Source organism: Mastomys coucha, unplaced genomic scaffold (genome assembly GCF_008632895.1).
Source record: "Mastomys coucha isolate ucsf_1 unplaced genomic scaffold, UCSF_Mcou_1 pScaffold12, whole genome shotgun sequence".
Classification (NCBI taxonomy): Eukaryota; Metazoa; Chordata; class Mammalia; order Rodentia; family Muridae; genus Mastomys; species Mastomys coucha.
Window position 1 is genome coordinate 93680395 of NW_022196894.1, and position 20779 is coordinate 93701173.

General features: G+C 47.0%; 1 protein-coding gene across 1 annotated transcript in view; it reads right to left on the minus strand.

Annotated features, from left to right (window-relative positions):
- Positions 1–20447, minus strand: part of Erg (ETS transcription factor ERG) — a 231843-nt gene extending 211396 nt beyond the window's left edge. Inside the window, exon 1 of the mRNA XM_031364513.1 lies at positions 20295–20447. The gene's annotated coding sequence lies outside the window, so the exon portion shown is untranslated. The remainder of the gene's footprint in view (positions 1–20294) is intronic.
- Between the last annotated feature and the right edge of the window lie 332 nt (positions 20448–20779).

The following is a 20779-nucleotide window of genomic DNA, read 5'->3' on the forward strand; positions in this document are numbered from 1 at the left end:
GCAGCAGCAGCAGCAGCAGCAGTAGCAGTAGCAGTAGCAGCAGCAGCAGCAACAGTAGCAGCAGCAGCAGTAGCAGCAGCAGTAGCAGTAGTAGCAGCAGCAGCAGCAGTAGCAGTAGCAGTAGCAGCAGCAGCAGCAGCAGTAGCAGCAGTAGCAGCAGCAGTAGCAGTAGCAGTAGCAGTAGCAGCAGCAGCAGTAGCAGCAGCAGCAGTAGCAGCAGCAGCAGTAGCAGTAGTAGCAGTAGCAAGTGTGTCCACACTAGGTCATAAATTCCTAAATCTCTGCTCTGGTTATCCATCTACCGCCCCTCAAACCTGAAGCCTCTGAGCATGGCTAAAGCATGCTGAATGGAAAGCCTGTACACTCAGACTGAAGGGAAAGAGAAAAACCCTCGCTGTTTCATTCTGTTACCTGAATAAGCCCTAACATTGCTTTACTTTAAGACCAGGACATTTCAAATCTGCAGCAATTAATATATGAAAGTCAGGAGCTCTGGGAGTGGGGAGATGACTCAGTTACCCCAGCCATGCATGATGACCTCAATTTGATTCTCCATGTAAAAAGCTAGGTGTGCTGTTGAACAGCTGCAATCCCAGTGTGGAGCAGGGACAAAGGGACCTGGAGCTCACTAGCCAGCCAGACTACCTCACCTGTGAGCTTCAGGTCCAGTGAGGATCCTGGCTCAGCTAGGGTCACCATTGCTGTGATAAGAGTCCATGTCTAAAAGTAAGTTTGGGGAGAAAAGGGTTACTTAATCTTATACTTCCAGGTTACTTTCCATCATGAGGAAAGTCAGGACAAGAACTCAATGCAGAGGGCGTCTGAGTGCATGCCGCTGTGAGAAAAGTCAATAAAAAACACTACATATGGAAGGTCTTCAAACACAGGACATTCTAGAAAAGAAACAGCTCCCAGGGCAGTGGAAATACCAGTGACCGCCGTAGGGTCAGATAGAGGAGAGGGGGAAAGACAGGTATAGTGTGGGGTCTTCTAAGCAGTGAAACTGCTCTGTGTGTTCTTGGTGAGAATGTAATGGGGGTGCACACTAGGATATATCTGTCAAAATTTATAAAAGCACACCAAAGTGACTCCTAACATCAGCTACAGTCTTTACCATAGTAACATACATGGAGGCTGCTGTGGGCACACACATGGGAGAGATAGAACAAAGAGAGTCAGACTCAAGACAGCCTGAGCTAGAGAGCAAGTTAGAGGCTAGCCTGGGCTACATGGAACCCCCCATCTCAGGAGGCAAAACAGCAACAAACTGTAATGATGATGATGATGATGTATATTGACACATCAATTATAAGAAATGTACCACATTAAAACAAAATCCTCAGTGCGTGCAAAATTTAGCAAATGGTAAATATTTGATGGATTAAAAGTTATTCCACAAGTATTATACATTTATAGTAACAACAACAACAATAATAATACATTTATAAGAGCCCTGGACTATTACCAAAGGCTTCACTATAGTATTTAGTCATGACCCTCACCCTTTAACAGTTAAGCTATATCTTTAGCACAAAAATTTAGTTTATTGTGTGTGCATGTGTGTGCATGCATGTGTATTTTGCCTGCCTGTATGCACATATGTGCACCACATGCATACCTGGTGCCTGTGAAGGTCAAAAGAGTGCAGTGAGTCACTTGGAATTGGAGTTACAGATGGTTGTGAGCCATGGAGTGGGCCCTGGGAACCAAACCCAGGTCCTCTGCAAGAACAGAAAGTACTTTCACAACCCCTTTCTCTGTGCTCAGGAAGAGCTAATTGCATCTGAGAACTGGGGTGCTATTAGCAGCTGTGCCTTCCAGCTAGAACAACATGTGTCCAAGTGTGGTTGACCCATGTGGTGATTTGAAAGAAAATGGCCCCCGCAGGTCCATAGAGAGTGGCACTATTAGGAGGTGTGGCCTTGCTGGAGGAGCTGTGGCTTTGTTGGAAGAGGTGTGTCACTAGGGGGTGGGCTTTGAGGTCTCAGAAGCTCAACCCTGGCCAGTGTGTCACTGTCACTTCCTGCTGACTGCAGGTCAAAATGGAGAACTCTCAGCTCCTCCGGCACCATGTCTACCTGCATGCTGCCATGCTTCCCTCCATAATGACCAAGCCCAATCAAATGTTTGCCTTTATGAGAGCTGCCATGGTCATGATATCTCTTCGCAGCAATTGAGACCCTAAGACAACCCAGCTTGACCAAAATAACAAAGGGATGCAGGAAGCAAGGCATTGGAGTTGGCCTGGCTTCAGCAATCACCAACTCTGCCATTTGGATCAGCTGACCACTGTAGTTGCCACTCTGGTCTCCAAAGAAACATGAAGTCCAGTTGTGGAAAAGAAAAGCAAGGAGTTTGCTTCCCCACCCCCCGGGGCTCTTTTGCTTCATTGTATTTGAACAAAGAGTTCCTATATTCTAAAAAGAAGAGTGAACATCTGTTTTATTCCCCTGAAGGAATTTGCTCAGGGCAAGGATGAAGCCCCTGGAAGCGGAGTCTTATGAAAGCCAGGAATAGAGACCCCAGCAGCCTTCCCTCAGCTCGGATTATCAGGGGAAGAATTCGCTTTGGCTTCTGACACCCATCCAAGGTGCAGCTCCCATCTCAGGATGTCTCCCAAAGAGTTCCTTCCCAACTCAAGGGCCTGCAGCCTAGGTTCCTGGGCCTCCACTCAGAGCCACGAAGGGCAGCATATGGGAGAGTTGGGCCTGCAGCCTGGGTTCCTGGGCCTCCACTCAGAGGCACGAAGGGCAACACATGGGAAACTCTCCTCTTACTCCTTATTCAAAAGTCATCAGGTCATAGACACAGTATCAAAGGAAAGAGGCAAGGACTGGGTCATTTACACACTCACTCAGACAGGGGTAACAATGAGTGACAAGTTTGATTTGCAAGCTTAAAGGTCGGAGTTCAAGCCCCAGAGCATATATCACAACATTAAGACGCTGAGAACAAGGCAGCTGTGTAGGGTCCCAATGTTGAAAAGGCAGAAGCTGACAGGCCTGCTCACTAGCCAGCATTCAAACCTGCAGCAATCTTAAATTCCTGGCCAATGAGACTGCACCTCAGAGAAAGATCCAGCCAGGTGATGTCTTAGCCTTTAATCTCAGTGCTTAGGAGGACAAGGCAAGGCAGAGCTCTCTGAGTATGAGGCCAGCCTAATCTACATATCAAGTACTGAGCCAGCCAGGACTACACAATGAGACCCTTCTGTCAAAGAAACTAACAGCAACAACCAAAAAGCAGGGGTGGAAGTGGGGTTATCCACACATCACTAATTCATAGAAAGTGATTGTGTGTGTGTGTGTGTGTGTGTGTGTGTCTGTGTCTACACACACACACATAAACACACACATGCGTGTGTGTTCATGCATGCATGTGTGTGAATGTGTCCACGTACATGTGTGCCTGCACATGAAGATGTGCGTGTCTGTGTGTGTCTCTGTGTGTATCTGTGTGTGCCTGCATGCACATGTGTGTGTGTGTGTGTGTGTGTGTTATGCTCACAGTATATTACACAGCTTGGTTAAGTAACATTTTTCCCACCTGCATATTAACCCACACTGCAAAGAGAGAGAAACAAGCCATGGGTAGAGAAGACATGAGCTAGATTCTCCTCTTCCATTTCAGGACACAGGCAAACTTCAGGAGCATCAGCCAGAAAATTGCAGGCTTTGCAAACCTGGTCCCCTGGGAAGGTGGACAGCAGGGAACTGTCCAGGAAGTGTGTAAGCTTTACAACTAAGCACACGTACTATCACGAGAAAAATCATGATTGGATCATGAAAATGATCAAAGTCGTATGGGAACTTCCCAAGAATCGTGCCAGGATGGGTGGATCTGCAGCCATTTGCCCTGGGTCCTGAAGTCACTGTGATCCTGTGTCACTGTGATGGGGCACATGCCACCTAAGACATGTCCCATGCCTTAGGTGAGGATATTGTAACTTCAAGGCAGTGGTGTGGAATGGACAACAGTGATTAGCTCATAGGGACAGACAAATCTACTGTGTAAGCCTACACAGTAGAGTGTTAGATAGTCTCAAAGTAAAGGTGGCACAAAAGCAACTCTTCAACAAATCTACTTAATGGCATAGATACTTAACAATGTGCTGCTAGTCTGGACAAAATGGATTATAAGAATAACTAAAATATCTCCTCTGAGGTAAATATATACATATATTCTTATATATGGGGCCACTATTTTGAAATTAAATGCATCACTTGTCACACGTAATTATGTCCTGAGGATTGGAAGATGTAACTTTAATATTTTGATTCATTACATGTTATTTCCACAATAGACAAAGAAATTGCTAGTCCTACCCCTTAAGATTCAAAAGATAGAGAGAAGGATTTTTAGGTTATAAACATTTCTGGATCTGTTCATATAGATTCCAGGTCACCACCATTAGCCAACACCTGCACAGCACAGGCACACTTAGATCCACCATCGGTCACATGCACTTTGGCATGATGCACTGCCAAGGCTCAAGCACAAAGCAACAATCAGATGACACCCGTGCCAACCCGGTCACTCCAAGCCCTCCTAAACTCACCTTCAAAGCGGTCAGAGGGATGTGAAGAAAGCTGTCCCTATACGCAGAAAGCCAGCCTCTGTGTCTGTGGCTTTAAGAGAGATAAACTCAGCCACCACAACTTACAATTCCCAGAGCTCCAGCCCAGCTGAACAGAGGCGCACCACAGTCCACCACAACTTACAATTCCCAGAGCTCCAGCCCAGCTGAACAGAGGCGCACCACAGTCCAGGGGGTTGATCTGAAGAGGGAAGGAGAGATTTGCTATTCGTGCATGAATTTCTGCTAGAAACCTGATGTCTCCAGTAGGAGACTGGAGTCCCATTGGGACGCATGTCACATATGGTCTCTGTCCTGGAGCAGAATGGGTCAGAGCTGTAACTGTCTTTTTGACCCTCACTCTCCCAGTCATTGACTTTCTGTCTAGAGCACAGGGGATGCAAGTGGAGAGCTGTCCTAGGTGAGGGGGAGGAAGGCTGGACAACCATCAAGCTCTGCTTCTGTAAAGGAAGCTTGGTGTTCTCACCAGAGCTCCACTCTATAGCCATGACTGACAAACTCCTTGAACGCTGGTGGTCAGCTTGACCTCCATCCCTCCCATTTCCTTCCCTAGATTTGAAAGTGGGTCTACCTAGATCTTTCTGGTGAACAAGGGGTTCCCAACACCAAACAACTTATTGTCAATCAAAAAGATCCCTTTTAACTTCCTGAAGACTGCAGGGAAATATGTGCCAGGACATGGTTTTTGTCCCCAATGTCACAGTCTGCTCCTGGTCCATAAACATGGCTTCCTTACATCAAAAGGATGTGCAAAGGGCTGGACAGATGGTTCAGTGGTTAAGAGTGCTTACTACTCTTTCAGAAGACCACAGTTCACTTCCTAGCACTAACGATAACTGTTTGTAATTTCACCAAATCTGTCGCCCTCTTCTGGCTTCTATGAGCACTGCACAAGTTGGTGTGTACACACACAGATAGGGTAGGGAGGGAAGGAAGAAGGAAAGGAGAGAGGGAAGGAGGGAGAGGGAGGGAGAGGGAGAGAGAAGAGAAGAAGGATGTACCACTTAAAAGCTCCTGGAACAGTGCTGAGCCCCATTCAGTCCGCCTATCACAGTCCATCAGAGGATCCCCAGGGTGAAGTCCTAAGGTTTGCATGTACCCACCCCCCTCCCTGGAACTCCAAAAAGTAAGAGTAGTCTCAGTGCGTGTGCAGCATGAACGTTCAGCCTTCACGCAGCTGAACTAAAGGACTGGTCCTCTCTTGCTCTGAGCCTCTCCCAGGCTATCAGTGTGACTCTGGCTCTCCCTCAGCTCATGCCTTCTGCCCCAGAGCCACTACTCCTCCCATTCTTTGCTATACTGGCTTTTGTCCCTACCCCTTCCTCCGTGGCCCCTGTACAAGCAGGAGCTGTAGAGGAGCCTGTTGATAAAGCTCTTGCCGCACAAGTATATGAACATGAATTTACACCCAGGATCCACATTTTAAAAGGCCAAGTATTGGGTGTGCGCTTACACTGGGGAGTGCTGGGAAGGCAGACAGACAAATCCATAATGGTCATTGGAGAAGCAGAGACAGGTGGTTCTCTCTGCACAGTCAACCGTGTCCACTTGGCAAACTCAGATCGGTGAGAAACCCTGATTCAGAAACAATAGTTGGCACCTGAGAAATGACACCCAAGATTGTCCACTGACCTCTACATGTAGGCACTTGCACACACACACATATATACACACAAACACACATGCATATATACACACAAAAACAGACATATGTACCCATACACTATGTACATACAAACAGACACATTACATACCTACAAACACACACAAGAACCAAGTGAACTGCAGTCTTCAACCAATGGGAGCCTAGGTACAAGCAGTTGGGGAATGCAGACCAGCCCCCAAGCATGTAGGCAGAGGACTTTGACACATGGTGCACTGTGAGACGCCTGCTTCTCATGTCCGGCCTCTGGCCAACTGGTAGCAATCAGACAGGACACTGGGGCACACAGGAAATCTAAAATTAGGTTTTACTACCTTGCATGGAGGATTTATGGGATGCTTTAATTGCTAGTTTGGGGACTAAAACCCAGACTAAGAAGGTGAAACCATCTTTCTGGACAAGCACAGGGAGCCACATGCACCTTGTGAACCTCATCTGCAGCAAGAGAAGACACATCAGAGCACAAAGAACATGACCCTGTCTCCTACGAACCCTGGTCCATGCCACAGCCAAGAGCACACTGCTTCCTGCTACTGTGATTTATAATAGTACAAGTGTGTGTCTTCTGGTGAGACCAGTCTTCCAACTACATACACACAAATAGTAAAAACATATGCATGCATGTGTGTGCATGTGTACATGTCTGTGTGCATGTGTCTGTGTCATGTGTATTCATGAGTGCATGAACATATGGATGTGCACATGTTTAAGTATGGGTATGTATATGTGTGTGTGCACATGTGGACATGTGTATCTGTTTGTCTGTCTGTATATGTGTGTTCATGTGTGCACACATGTGTATGTGTGTGCATGTGTGTTCATGTATGTATGCACCTGTGTGTGCACATGTTTAAGTGTTGGTGTGTACATGTATGTGAATGTGTGTGTATATGTGTCTGTGTTCATGTGTGTTCATGTATATATGCATGCATGTGCGTGTGTATGTGTGTGTGTGTGTGTGTGTGTGTGTAGAAGCCAGAGGTATCTTCCTTAATCCCTCTCTATCCTATGTTTTGACATAGGGTCCCTCCATGAATCTGAACCCACTGATGCAGATGGCCAGCCAGCACACCCAAGGATCCTGTCTCCATCTCTCCAGCACAGGATTACAGATGCACACTGATACATCTGACATTTTACATGAGTGCTGGAGAGCTGAAACAGATCCTTGTGCCTGTCCAGAAAGACCTTTACCAACTGAGCCATCTCCCCAGGACCCGAAGTTGATTCTACCCTGTGGTTTTAACACACATTTTTGGAGTGTGACCTGACACCAAAGGTCAGCTGTGGGATTTTCCACTTGTGACTTCATAACACTTAAAGGGTCAGATTTGGTGGTTTCAGATTATAAGATTTTTAACATTACTAGGAATACAACACAATAGGGCTGTCCACAATCATTTCTGTAAAATGCTTGGGCCTCTGTGTCCACAGTAACAGGTATCATTGCATCTTCTAGCAGGTGGGAGGCTCTTCGCCACGGGACTGGCCTTCAAAGGACAAAGGATTGCTATCCCTGCCAGTGACGAGGAGAAGCCTGAGCACAAGGTCTGGGTGACTCTCCATGCTTCTATCCTGGCTTCTCAAACACACTCTCTCTTCATGAGAACCTGGCTGTCCCTCCCGTGCTTCGCTATTTTCGGTTCTTGGGTCATTTCTAGTAACTGCACTTAAGCGATCCTGTCAGCTCCAGGGCGTGGGTGGTTATTCCACTCCCCTCCTTTCACAGAGCTTGCCCTCCATCTCTGAGTCAGCTGCCTTTTCATGAAAATACTACTCTGCAGTCATTTTCATAGGAATTTATGCTGGCGTGGCTCTGTTTCCCTTGACGCTGGTCCAAGTGTTTTTCTCTTCAGATCGGTTTTTGGTGGAAGCTGGCTCTGCATGTCTCTGCATTGTTGTTTGTTTTCTAACCTATTTCCATTTTTACTGGAGGGCAAATATCAGTCAATGTGATCCAGCTGCAGACAGGCATCTGAGCCACACGACCCGAGTGTGGATGTGCAGGGTGATCTAGGGAGCCTCTGTGAAGGGCAGGAAATAAAGGCAGCCCATGCGTGGCTTAGTAACACGAGAAGAGCTACCCTGTCTTAGGGACCAGTCTTCCACAACATGGGCCATCTGATCTTGCGCTTTCAAAAATGCCCTGCTACCCTTCACCTTGAAAAGCACATGGCTATTGAGTATGCATGTTGTATGTGCATCTGTTCATTTGTGTGTGCCTGAGTGTGTGCATGTGTGTGTATGTGCACATGTTGTATGTGCACCTGTTCATTTGTATGTACCTAAGTGTGTACATGTGTGTGTGTGTGTGTGCAAGTGCATGTGGGTGTGTATGTGTGTGCTTGAGCATATGCATGTGTGTGTATGTGCCCATAAGCACTCAGAAAACCTGGAGCCCACCAACTGCACAAGACCAAGGGGCTAAGAAGCCCCAGGGATTGTCCATGTCTGCCTTCCAAGCATTAGAATTACAATCACAAACCACTGGCTCTGGATTTTTTCATGGGTGATGAGAACCCAAACTTGGACAGTCATGCTTGCTCAGCAAGCCCCTTTACTAACTGAGCCATCTCCCTAGACCCTGATTATGTGTGTTTATGGAGCCTTTTGGAAATACAAAGGGAACTGCTCATTGTCTAGGGCATCAAGCAGTGGAGATAAAACCAAACAGGAGAAGGAAGGAGAATCTGGGATGGGGGAGATGGTAGAGAAGCTGAGAGAAGATGTGGGGTGGTGAGGGAAACACAAAACATGGAAGACAGATTTCCACTCTTCTCAAGCGAACGAGATAAGATATCCTTACTAAGAACCTCAGAATCCACCTCACATCTACGACCCAGGATTCTTCATTTTTATTTGCCTGTAGAGACTGAGAGAAAACATTCCTTTGCCAGAAAAACTCAACTCTGACCCTCATTATCTCTTCTCTAATTGTCTTTAGTCCTGGCCTGTTGGAGAGTGACTACACCTATGCTCTGTCCAGCCCCAAGCAGAGAACAAAATGGAGCTCTCATTTCACATGCAGCCCTGAGGCTATGTATGTGAGCACTACAGAACCTAGAAATAACATCACAGAGAGTTCCATGTGTCATTTACAGAAAGATGGAATATGTTTCCTGTATTGAAAACCCCAGACTAGTGCATATTTGTGAATAATTGTCTTCTTCAATGGTGGATTGGTAAAGTCCAAAGCTTCAGCCCTCTTCACCCTCAAAGCGTCCTGACACCCAGTGGCAATGGGCAAAGGGTACAGCACCTGTCCCAGAAAACCTGCTCCAGCATCCCTTCATTCCCAGACACAAATTTCCATGAGAACCAGACACAGAGCAGAAAGCAGAGGCAGGCTATTCTGAAGGCATGGCACATCTGCAGCCTGGTTTTTAGACCAAGGGCTTGTTTCTGTTCATCTGTTCCTGGACTCAGGTAAAACTTTGCTGACAGTCACTGCTGAAGTTGGCGAGTCCCACCTTGTGGAGCAAGGAGCGGTGGGAAGAAGCCTGATGCTGAGATAGACACGGAGATCTGTGTGCACTGTGGGGACACAGGACAGGCTTAGCCATGATCAGACGTTACGAGGTGACTTGACTGGGTGTCAGCTGTAAAGTCACTGAGCTCACCCACGCTCCCCTGTACCAGTTATGCTGCTCAGCCTGAAGGGAAAATCCAGCACCACGTCTGTGATTGCCACAACTTTAACCAGAAGTAATAGACTCCAAGAGCTCAGCTTCGGCTTTTCACGCCCACAAATGTGATCTGTCAACTTTGTTGCCCTTCAGCTGGGAACAGCATCCACGGACTGGTGGTAATCCTGCACGGAGCAGTTTGTTCCAGGGTCTTCCTCAATGACGTGGCAAACTGTCAAGCCACCCACCCACTCACCCACACACATAGATGCAATGCATACAAACCCCTCCCTGGAAGAACATATGGGGGCCTTGGTGGCTGGAGGACAAGCTTTTTCCAGAATGACCGAAGTGCACATGGCTTCCATCAGCATGGTATCATGTCTACCCTGTGTTGAGATCATTGAGATCACATGTTTCTGTATTCACACATGTGCACTGAATGTCACCGAAGTGACATCTATTTAAGAAGTCCTGGGTGTGCTATGTTTTTCTCGATACAGTTTGGATTTTAAGTTAATTTGTCCTCTGATGGGAAATTGAGCTAAATGGATGTTGTGCAAGCATCCATCTGCCTACCTCCAGTGTGACTGGGAACAGAAACACCTACCTCCAAAAGGTTCCCATCCGATAGCCATCATCACACGGTGAGGCACAGAAGATGGAGACAGGAGGATAGGGAGTTCAAGGCCAGCCTTGGCTACATGGCAACTTTGAGGTTAGTCCAATACAAATCATATACTATCTCATAAACACATATATACATGCATACATATATACACCCAAGAGGTAGGACTGAGCTGTGACATTCTATGTAGTAGCCACACTGGAATGCACAGAAGTCAACTATGTAAAAGTCTTGCTCTCCTCTGCCTCTTAGTGATTGGCAATGAAGCATGCCAGCCAGAAAGAGACATTTGACAGTGGGTGGAATGTGGGTGGTTCCTCTTGTTTAAAAATCCAAGAGATAGTCTTCTCATTAATGTCTGGCCACCAGCAATTGCCTGAGTGAGGTATAAAATTTGATACAGCGATTGGAGTCGAGAGAAGCCTTGCATATTTTGTTTAACAGATTTTTTTAATGGTTCTTTTATGGTATGCGTGCCTGCAGGAAATAGTAAACCAAAACAAGAGAATGAAATCCCCTTAATATGCACTGGCAACAACAGGAACACCCACCTACAGGGAGCCACAGGCTAAGCCTGACTCCTCTGCAGGCTCCAGAGTGGACCGGACCGCAAGTTCCTCACTCGAGGAAGAAGGGGGTTAGCACACACCTGCTAGGAAGACTCACCTTTGCGTAAAGATGCAAGGAGGCTTTGGCTCTAACGCTAGCATAGTTTGACAGGTAAGTTAATCAATGACATGTCATGGAAGGGACACGGGCACTCACAAGGAGCAGCAGACAGCCTCTATCAGCTCTGTAAGGTCAGCTGTGCACTTTGGTTTAGGAAGACCCGTTATCCCGTGTAGTTGCCATTACCACAGCGTAAAATCACACCATCTGGAAAGTGAATTCTGTAGTGGTCCAGCCAACTGATAGTCCTCCATCCACTGGAGTACCAGCACTTTACTACAACATCTTCAAGTGATAAATGGCACAGTGCTCGGGAGACCCACAGAATGGGAGCTGTGTCACAATGCTGGAATTACATTTAAATAGCGGATGCCTGCTAATATTTCATGTGCATGAAGCTGTCAGGGCATAAGTCCCACAGAGGCTATGCCATTTGTTACCGAGGATATAAAGTTTCAGTCTGAAAGCAAGTATTTTGTTTGGCCCCTTGAAAGCATGAAGTTAGTCTATATGCAGCCCCAGGTTCAATCCCCAGCACCACAGAATAATTAACAGCAATAATAATAGATAGTGGCATGAACTGACTCAACAGAAAATTATTGGTATATTTTCTTTCCCGCTGCAAAGCCACAGAGGTAGTTCCGAGCACATTCTCGTTTGGTTTTCTGTTGTCTTCAGACTTGTTCCCATGCTTTGGATGATGTGTCAATGAAGATTCCTTGTTAAATAAATCTACTTTGGTTATAAAGCAATTTACTAAGCTTTAACGCTGCTCACAGTCTACCTAAACCCTAAGCTGAACATTCTAGAAATGCAATGGCCAAAATGACAGCCAAAGCCATGTGGCTACTATGGTACCTCTGGGTGGGACTAAGCTGGGTGGGATCCACAAACTGCATCTAATACAGGGGGGAGACAAGCAATCCAAAATAGCTCACCAGTGCGGTTACCTGAATTACCTCAGAAATGATAGTATTTTGGACATGTACTCTGTGAGCTACCACATTAGAATCAAAGTTTCGCATTCTGTTTTCCTCATTGCCTACAACACTTTAAACTACACAGTACTTGGTCTCTGCCTCCCCTGACAAGCAGGGCACTAGGGATGGCCCTTAAAGACTGGTGTTGCTAACTTGGAACTGCAATAGTCCCTGAGGCACCTGTTCTAAAAACGGGGGACAGCACAGTCACAGCAAGGGGGACCTGTGCCCTTGGGTGAGGTGTCACCTGCCATCTTTCACAGCTCCCTGTCTCCCTCTGCCATCTTTCTCAGCTCCCTGTCTCCCTCTGCCATCTTTCTCAGCTCCCTGCCTTCCTCTGCCATCTTTCTCAGCTCCCTGTCTTCCTCTGCCATCTTTCTCAGCTCCCTGTCTTCCTCTGCCATCTTTCTCAGCTCCCTGTCTCCCTCTGCCATCTTTCTCAGCTCCCTGCCTTCCTCTGCCATCTTTCTCAGCTCCCTGTCTCCCTCTGCCATCTTCCACAGCTCCCTGCCTTCCTCTGTCCTCTTTCTCAGCTCCCTGTCTTCCTCTGCCATCTTTCTCAGCTCCCTGTCTCCCTCTGTCCTCTTTCTCAGCTCCCTGTCTCCCTCTGCCTTCTTTCTCAGCTCCCTGTCTTCCTCTGCCATCTTTCTCAGCTCCCTGCCTTCCTCTGCCATCTTTCTCAGCTCCCTGCCTTCCTCTGCCATCTTCCACAGCTCCCTGTCTCCCTCTGCCATCTTCCACAGCTCCCTGTCTCCCTCTGCCATCTTTCTCAGCTCCCTGTCTTCCTCTGCCATCTTTCTCAGCTCCCTGCCTTCCTCTGCCATCTTTCTCAGCTCCCTGCCTTCCTCTGTCCTCTTTCTCAGCTCCCTGCTTTCCCTTTCTCTACCAAGAATTTTATTCTTCCAATTTACTCTTGGGTCACTGAGCTCACTTGACAGCTCTCTAGCTTGGTCTTCCCAACACCCAGGAGGGGCTTATGCATTTCCTGCACTGTGTGTGACCCAGCTCCAGGGCTCCATACTGCCCACAAGCCAAACACTCACAGAGCCTGCCTCTCCTACCCCTCTGCTGTCCTACTGCGCTTGACTGTCCAGACCCAACACCATCACCATCAACCCATTGTCTTAGCTTTGGAGAGCACTTCCTGGTCCTCCCATGGCAAGGACCAGAGTGTTCAAGTCTTAGGACATGGATTATTGCCCTCAGAAAGTGGTGTATGAAGGCATGTGCAACTTCTCAAGATTCTCTAAGGTACAAATAGATATAGCCAAATCTAAAGAGAAAAGATGAGGGACAATACAAAGGCCGGTTGAGAATACAGTGCTCACAGGACTGAGTGGGGTTCAGGCCTCTTAACATGAAATCTACCCAAAGACTCGGACAACTACTCTGGATGCTGAGGCCAAAACTAAATCCACTAGGAAGAAAAGACTTACAACAAGGAGCTGACTTGGCAACAGAAACCCACCCAGAGCTTTGCACAGGGCTGTCTCTGCCGCATGATCCATGAAACCCATCAGTTCTCATCACACAGGAGCCACCCGAAGCTGGCACCCATCCGTGTGTGCTCGCCTTAGTTTATGGCCTGCGCACTTGCACACCCTCTCTGTAGATCATGCATATGCATGATCCACCTCTGAATATTATGGCATGTAAATTTACCCTGTTGTGGTTTCACATCTGTAATAAACTACCTGACCCAAAGCAGCATGAAGAAGAAATGGCTTTGTTGCTGTAACCCCAGGTTCAAGTGCATCGCTTGGGGGTGGGGGTTTCAAAGCAGAAACTAAATCAGCCAGTCACATCACACCCACAGTCAAGAGCCTTAAACAGCCACAACTCTGTTTCTGCCCCTTCTGCATCCTCTGCATCCTCTGCATCCTCTGCATCCTCTGGTCCACACATAGCCTGTGTTAACCTCCACCTGGAGGTTATTGTCCCAAAGGCCTTGCCTTAGAGTGTCCTGGCTTGGATGCCCCCCCTCAGCAAACACGATCTGAAGCTAAAGGAGCTACAGTCTTAGTCACATACTATCCACATAACTGGTTAAAAGAGAAAGCGAAAGGCATGCCACAGCGCTCTGCAGTCAGACAGACAGGTGGACAGATGGGCTGCACGCTGGAATGTTCCAGCATTTCCCAATAAATATTCAACAGACAATCTCTCGATATGGTGTGGGGCTTTAATAATCTTTGCTCGATTCATGCTTGCCATTTAACTTTTAGGACAGTGCTTGAATTCAATAGGAGATCAATAAAATTATGTAAACACTTAAGTCACTTAAATTAATGAAATAAAATTTAGCATGACTTAATACTTAATTTTTGTTTAAAAACATAGTGCTGCTAAATGCAAGTCACACAGCACTCTTAATGTGACACAAGTAGAGCCCTGCTGTGTCATAGGGACCTGTGAATGTGCACACAGGTAATCCCTGCTGTGTCATAGGGACCTGTGAATGTGCACACAGGTAAGCCCTGCTGTGTCATAGGGACCTGTGAAGGGCTACACTGTGTCATAGGGACCCATGAAGGGCTATATCGCATTACCTCTAGACGTTTAGTTACAGGGTACTCCGAGGAAAGCACTGCTTCGGGGCATTCTACCTGTATTTGCAAGTATTAGAAAACTGTAAAATCACAATCTCAGTTTCATCACAGGACGTTATAACTTTAGAATTGTTAACTACAGTTAGCCTTGCTGTTGATACGGCAAATGGAAAGCCATGAATCTCTCTCAGTCTTGAAAGCAGAGGCTTTGGGTGGGCCTCAGGGTTTAGAGGAAATACTGCTCTCATACTCATCTAGCATATGCTCTCTGGAAAGCCTGGAACACTCCTTACATTCGATCTTAATTGTCTTTATTCCTAGTTAAAACTCTGCAGTAAAGTAAATCTCACTGCCAGGGCCACAGAGACCAAAAAGTACTTTTCAATACCGAAAAGGCAATTTTTCCCCTCCACTTTTGCATATTCGGTCATCTTGCTGCTGTGTGGCACAAAAAGAGCAAGCTTTGCACAAGACAGGTTAACTCCTCGCGTGATTCTGACCCAATCTGTCCATCTGTGGGAAGGAAGGTCACGGGCGCAGGGAGGTTGACATAGTGCTAACGGATGTCGGGTGGCTTTCACGGCATCTTCGGGGGCTGGGGGTCGGGGAAGGCATCTGACTTCTTACAAAATGTTTTTACCTTGCTTGCTTCCCACAAAAAGAAATTCTGAAAAGTTTAACTTAACAGTTGTCAGTTCAGACCCTGTGAGTGGTTTGCAATTCAGAGCATTTCCTTTTGTGAGTGTTTTGTTAATTACTGATGCTCAGTTCTAGAAGTCCTCAGGTCTCTGCCTCTTTGAATGTCTCCCAGTGTGGTGACCATCCCCACACTCCACCTGGGAATCCTTGCGTATTCTTCCCACCTGTTCTCTGGACCTTTCATCCTGATTTACTAAAGCTTTGAGCAGAGTTCTGTGCAACAATTACACACACAGGCAGTATGTACAGGGGTCCTCAGCTCCCCAAATCCCTGCTTCATAGGAACTTAAACCTCCCACCTCCAGGCTCACAGCTGCAGACAGCAACGTGGTACCAGCATGAGGAATATCTCTCCATGCATTATAAACTTAGCATCAGCCTGATGTTGCAACACCTGCCTGCCAGCAGTGCTGGGGGGTAGGGGGAAGACAGGGACAAGGCTTTTATGAAACCAGTCTTTCGGAGGGAGCCATATATGATTCCAAGAAACTAAGGAAAAATGACTTAATTCAGCAGATTCTGTTCAGCGTTTTTTCAGATCCCTAAAGGCTATGTCACAGCTAAGTCTGTCACTTTAGCTTTCTGGGGTCCAACTGCATCACTGACAAAAGCCCAATTCTTCAGTTAGTGACTTAGAACCTGGCTCCCTTTCCTGGTCACACTCACCTCTGCCCAGGAAAGGTGGTGAATGGACCTCAGGCAGACCTGTTGAACCTGCCTGTGTGGAGAGCTTTCTGTTCAGTACAGTCTCTGATTCCAAGATGTCAGAGAGCCATGGCTCTCCCTCCTCTCCTCTTAGCCTCAGCCTCAACAAATACCATCACCAAGAAGGATCATTGCCTTGCAGAACCCCTGGAAGGAGGGATGGGCCTGAGAAGCAGCATCTCCCCTACAATTCCCCACCCCTTCTTTGGCCAGAGATCTAGCAGGAAAGAGCCACTGGATCTCAGGTATAGAAAATGACTATAAATTCTGAAGTTTTAGTGGCCAGAGTGTGAGGCACCCAACAGGCTGTCCTGTCTCACAACCACTAAGCCAGCAAGGGCTGCCTGAGTCTCAGGATCTGGACGGAGGAAGGCTTCCCAGTCACTAACTATTCCTGTCAGTGACTGTAGGGAGGCATCGTGAAGTTCCAGGCCTACTAAGAGCTTGGGTTCCTCTTATTGTCCCATAGGGCAGTGAGTGCCCACAACAGACAGAGTGCCTGCAAGGTCTATCCTGGTTCCCAGGAAAAGATATTCAGAACCAGGCAATTCCACCCTGTGGAAGAAAGCTCAACCACACACTAGCAAACCCTCCTTCAAGGTAACTGCCCTTCACTTGTCACTTCGCAACTGTAATTCCAGTCCTGATCCTCAAGAATCTATAGCCAGCTTTCCCATCGGAGTCGGAAGGTAAATCAATCCCAGCATTCCCATCGGAGTCAGAAAGGTAAATCCATCCTTACACAAATAGCCAAGAACGGCTTATTGAAAGCAGGACAACAGTGACGCCACTGAATGAGACCTCTCACCTCTGTCCCCTGCAAACAAAATCTCTTCCCTTTCTGTAAAAACTTGGGAAACCTTGCTGAACCACTCAGAAGTGTGAAAATGGGGGATTCGTTTCTCAGACGTCTGCCTAGATAGATGCCATGCTGTTTCCCATGCAAAGGAATGGTGCAGGGCCTCCCCCAGCCCCCACCCTCTCCCTCTAGAGTTTGGTTTGCAGGAAGAATTACTAGAAAAAAAAATAAAAGATATTAGCCCTACAAAGTCACACTTGAATGAGAACACATATAGAAATCCCCTTTCCAGTTAACCAGTTCAAAAGCAAGGGTTGCGTTTTACATGGAACAACTACTTTGGGGGGGGGGGGTTCCAGACAGGGTTTCTCTGTGTTGTTCTGGCTGTCCTGGAACTCACTCTGTAGACCAGGTTGGCCTTGAACTCAGAAATCCACCTGCCTCTGCCTCCCAAAGCGCTTGGATTAAAGGCGTGCGCTACCACCGCCCAGCAAACAACTACATTTTGAAAACTCTTTGAGCATGCTTACAGTCCGTCCCAGGTCTGATCTGGTGTCTATTTCTCCAAGATCAGAATGTTTAAGTCTTAGGTGACCTCATCTAAGTAGCCTGCCTCACACTCCAGCAGGTTAGCTTCTCCTACACAGCTGTTGAACAAGCCTGATCTTCCTGCACTGCACGTGCTTTGATGCATAGTGTGTCCTTCCAGCATTACATGGTTGCTTCTCAGTCACGGGAGCCTTCCTGCCTATGACCGGCTACTAGGAAAACAGGAGACCTCAAAAGTTAGTTCGGATCCAGAACTTAGACAGAGAGCTCCGTTTTTAGACATACCCTTTAATTTCTTGCTGTTGTCTACATTTTACTTGTGCTTAAATTTAGGAAAGTAATTTTAGTTCTCGCCTGCCTGCCTGCCCTCCCTCCCACCCTCACTAAGGCCCTAGATTCACGAACGTGGAGCACTGAGTCCTCTCTCTCTGTGATACTAAAATGTCTGATAGAAATTGTAATGTCAAAGAAAGGAACCCACTCGTGGATATTTTGCAAAAGCTGTTCACATAAGTACCAGTCAACAGGATGTGGTCTATCAGAGAGGTCCCATAGCCCTGAGGTATGTTAACAGCTAACAACTGCCCACAAAGAAGGGTGTTGGAAATACTGATGGGAAACACTAAACGTGAAGCTGTGCCCCTCTATGTACACTCCCAAATCAACAGACCAAAAAAACGCACTCACCAGGGCCACCAAGTACTTCCGTCACCTTTCTGTTTAAACACCTCAACTATATCATCTTAATTTTCTTATGAACACTGAGCCTGCTTTAAAGCATCTCAAATTCTAGGTGAAGAGTATACGCCGTGCCTTGAAGGTACTACCTCCATGGGAGAGTCTATACCTACAGAGAAAAGCAGCAAAAATCCTGTGTGTCCCACTACAATGGAACACTGCGTCCTGCAGAGTAGATGGAATAAGCCAGGGAACAAGACAGCTGCGCTTACAGAGACAGCAGTGAGTTCAGCATCACAAAGCAGGGGCTCTTATATGACCTAACTCCTGTGTTTAAGGTCCCTAAATCTCCAGCCCTGATAAGTCTCCCTAGAAAGAGGTAGGTGTCCCTCTAACAACAAGTCCTGAATGGAGACCTGTGACAGAGCTGACAGCAAGATGCTGATTCAATCTGACAGTTTCCCTGCAACCCAGCTCCGATGACCCGTGCAAACCTGGGAATGCTTGTCACAGGGAATAGGAAACGGTTTTTGAAACATTAGCTCCTGTGTATCTTAAAATAAATGTTCCCTTTGATTTGATTTATTTGAATTTTTGTTAAGATAATGAACAAGAAAAATTAGAGCGAACATTACTTTTAGGAAAGGAAGTGTTCAGTTCTGATATGAGGTATTTTTAATAAATGTATACCGTGCAAGACCGTAGTTTAGGAGGTAAGCTAAAATCATTTTGGACATATCTCAGGTATGACTTACTTCTTAGTTATAAATCTGCTATGCCACTGGCGTCTTTACCATGTATAAAATATCTGAGTCTTTTTAAGATGAAAATCTCAACAAAGTTTTTATTTAATATCACACAAATCCTGCAAAAGGGGGGAAGGATGCTTGCACACAGGTGCGCATGCTGCCCTGTGTTGCCAGCCATCTGACAACAAAGAATGATTTTAAAAATTCTTAACTCAACTGATTGGATTTAGTCACCAAGCGCTTGTGAAAAGAATAAATGTGAAATGTGTTACAATTCTACCTAGAATTTTTAAAAGCAAAATGGCATTAAGCATGAAATTATAAAATTGGTAATTTTAGGTGGTACTAGAATGTTTATAGTCACTAACAAATATTTTCAAACTTAGAATTCTCACTTTCTAACTTGGAGACACATCTCAAAATTCCAGGACACAAATCAGACTAGAGTTTCCAAAACCAAAAAGAGCATTTGTGATGTGTCATCGACTCTTATAGCTTTTCTTGAGAATTTAATAACTTTAAATATTAGGTACAAATTGCTACAGTGCATCCTGTGTTCCACAAAATTATTATCGATATTAGTAGCTCACTGTTTGATACCAGTGATTAATTCATATGTCTGGTTGGGGTTTTATTTAACTCCTGTATTATGCTGAGAGACCATGGCTAGAGTGGAGCCCTTAAGCCAGATACCAGCAGAGCAAGTGTTACTTCTAGAAATGTGACAGCTTCGGGTCCAGGGGCTCTAACTCCTTGGAACTAGAAGACACAGTGGCCACTCTACACCCGAGTGTGTTGCCCGGCCCAGGGTGGAAGTTTCCCCGCACTTCAAAGTTATAAACTGATGCACAGTGAAATCTTTAGCATCTACGGTAGTCTGGTAGTCTGGGAATAAACGAAATTATCTTTACATCCACAAGGAATCTGTGAGATCCACATCTGCGTTAAAATCTCGCGTCCTTCCGGCAGTTTGACTGCAGTTAAACCACTAATAACAACATTTAAGCCTTATGCTAAAAAAACAAGCATTGGTGCAGCGCCTGTCAGAGACATCTGTCTATCGAATAACAGCGGTAAGTGGGATTTCAGAAGAAAAGAAACTACAGCCTCATTTGTAAACATCTCCAACTTCCCAAAGGTGGAAGGCAAGGCGATTTGGGAGTGCAGGCTGCGGAGCTGAAGAGGGACCCTGGGAGAGGAAGACACAGCTCTGTAACCTAGTTCGAAGGACCGCATCCTCCCGTGCCCTCACCCAGATGTCTCCCAACCAGCTGTGACCCACAGGCTGCCTCCTACACGCGCATATCTCTGTCCCAACACTGTTGCTGGAACTGACTAGTTCACAGCCTCTTGACCACTGTGGTCTCGAAGGACAACGCCACCACGAGACACGGAGGACTTACCCAGAGCCCGGTGCTGCCGTCGGGGAGGGTCTGTCCAGCTCGTGGGTGCCCGCGCGTGTCCGCGCCCACGTGTGCCCACGCACATGCCGCGCCGGGCAGGGCAACACTGACTCTCAGGGTGCTGAGTGGCTCAGCTCCTGGTGTGGCGAGACCCTTGGGGAAGCTCGGCTGCCCCGCCAATCAATGAGCAGGGCTGGCCCGAAGCTGCCCGGGCGAGCCTAGAGTGTGCTGGGGGCGGGGCGGATGCGCGGGATGCGGGAACCAGGTGCAAGTGCGCGTGGGCGTGCAAGTGTGAGTGGAGATCCTCTATGTGGCGAGATTGCGTGCACTCGTGTCCCTGAACGCAAGAGAAGCTCGTGTCCAGGGGCAGGACTGGAAAGCACGTCCCCTGCAGGGTCAGCAGGCAGGGCTGAGTGATGGGGAAGAGGAAGAGGAGGAAGGGGAGGAAGAGACAAGAGCTTAGACAGACCAGCGGAACAGAGGGA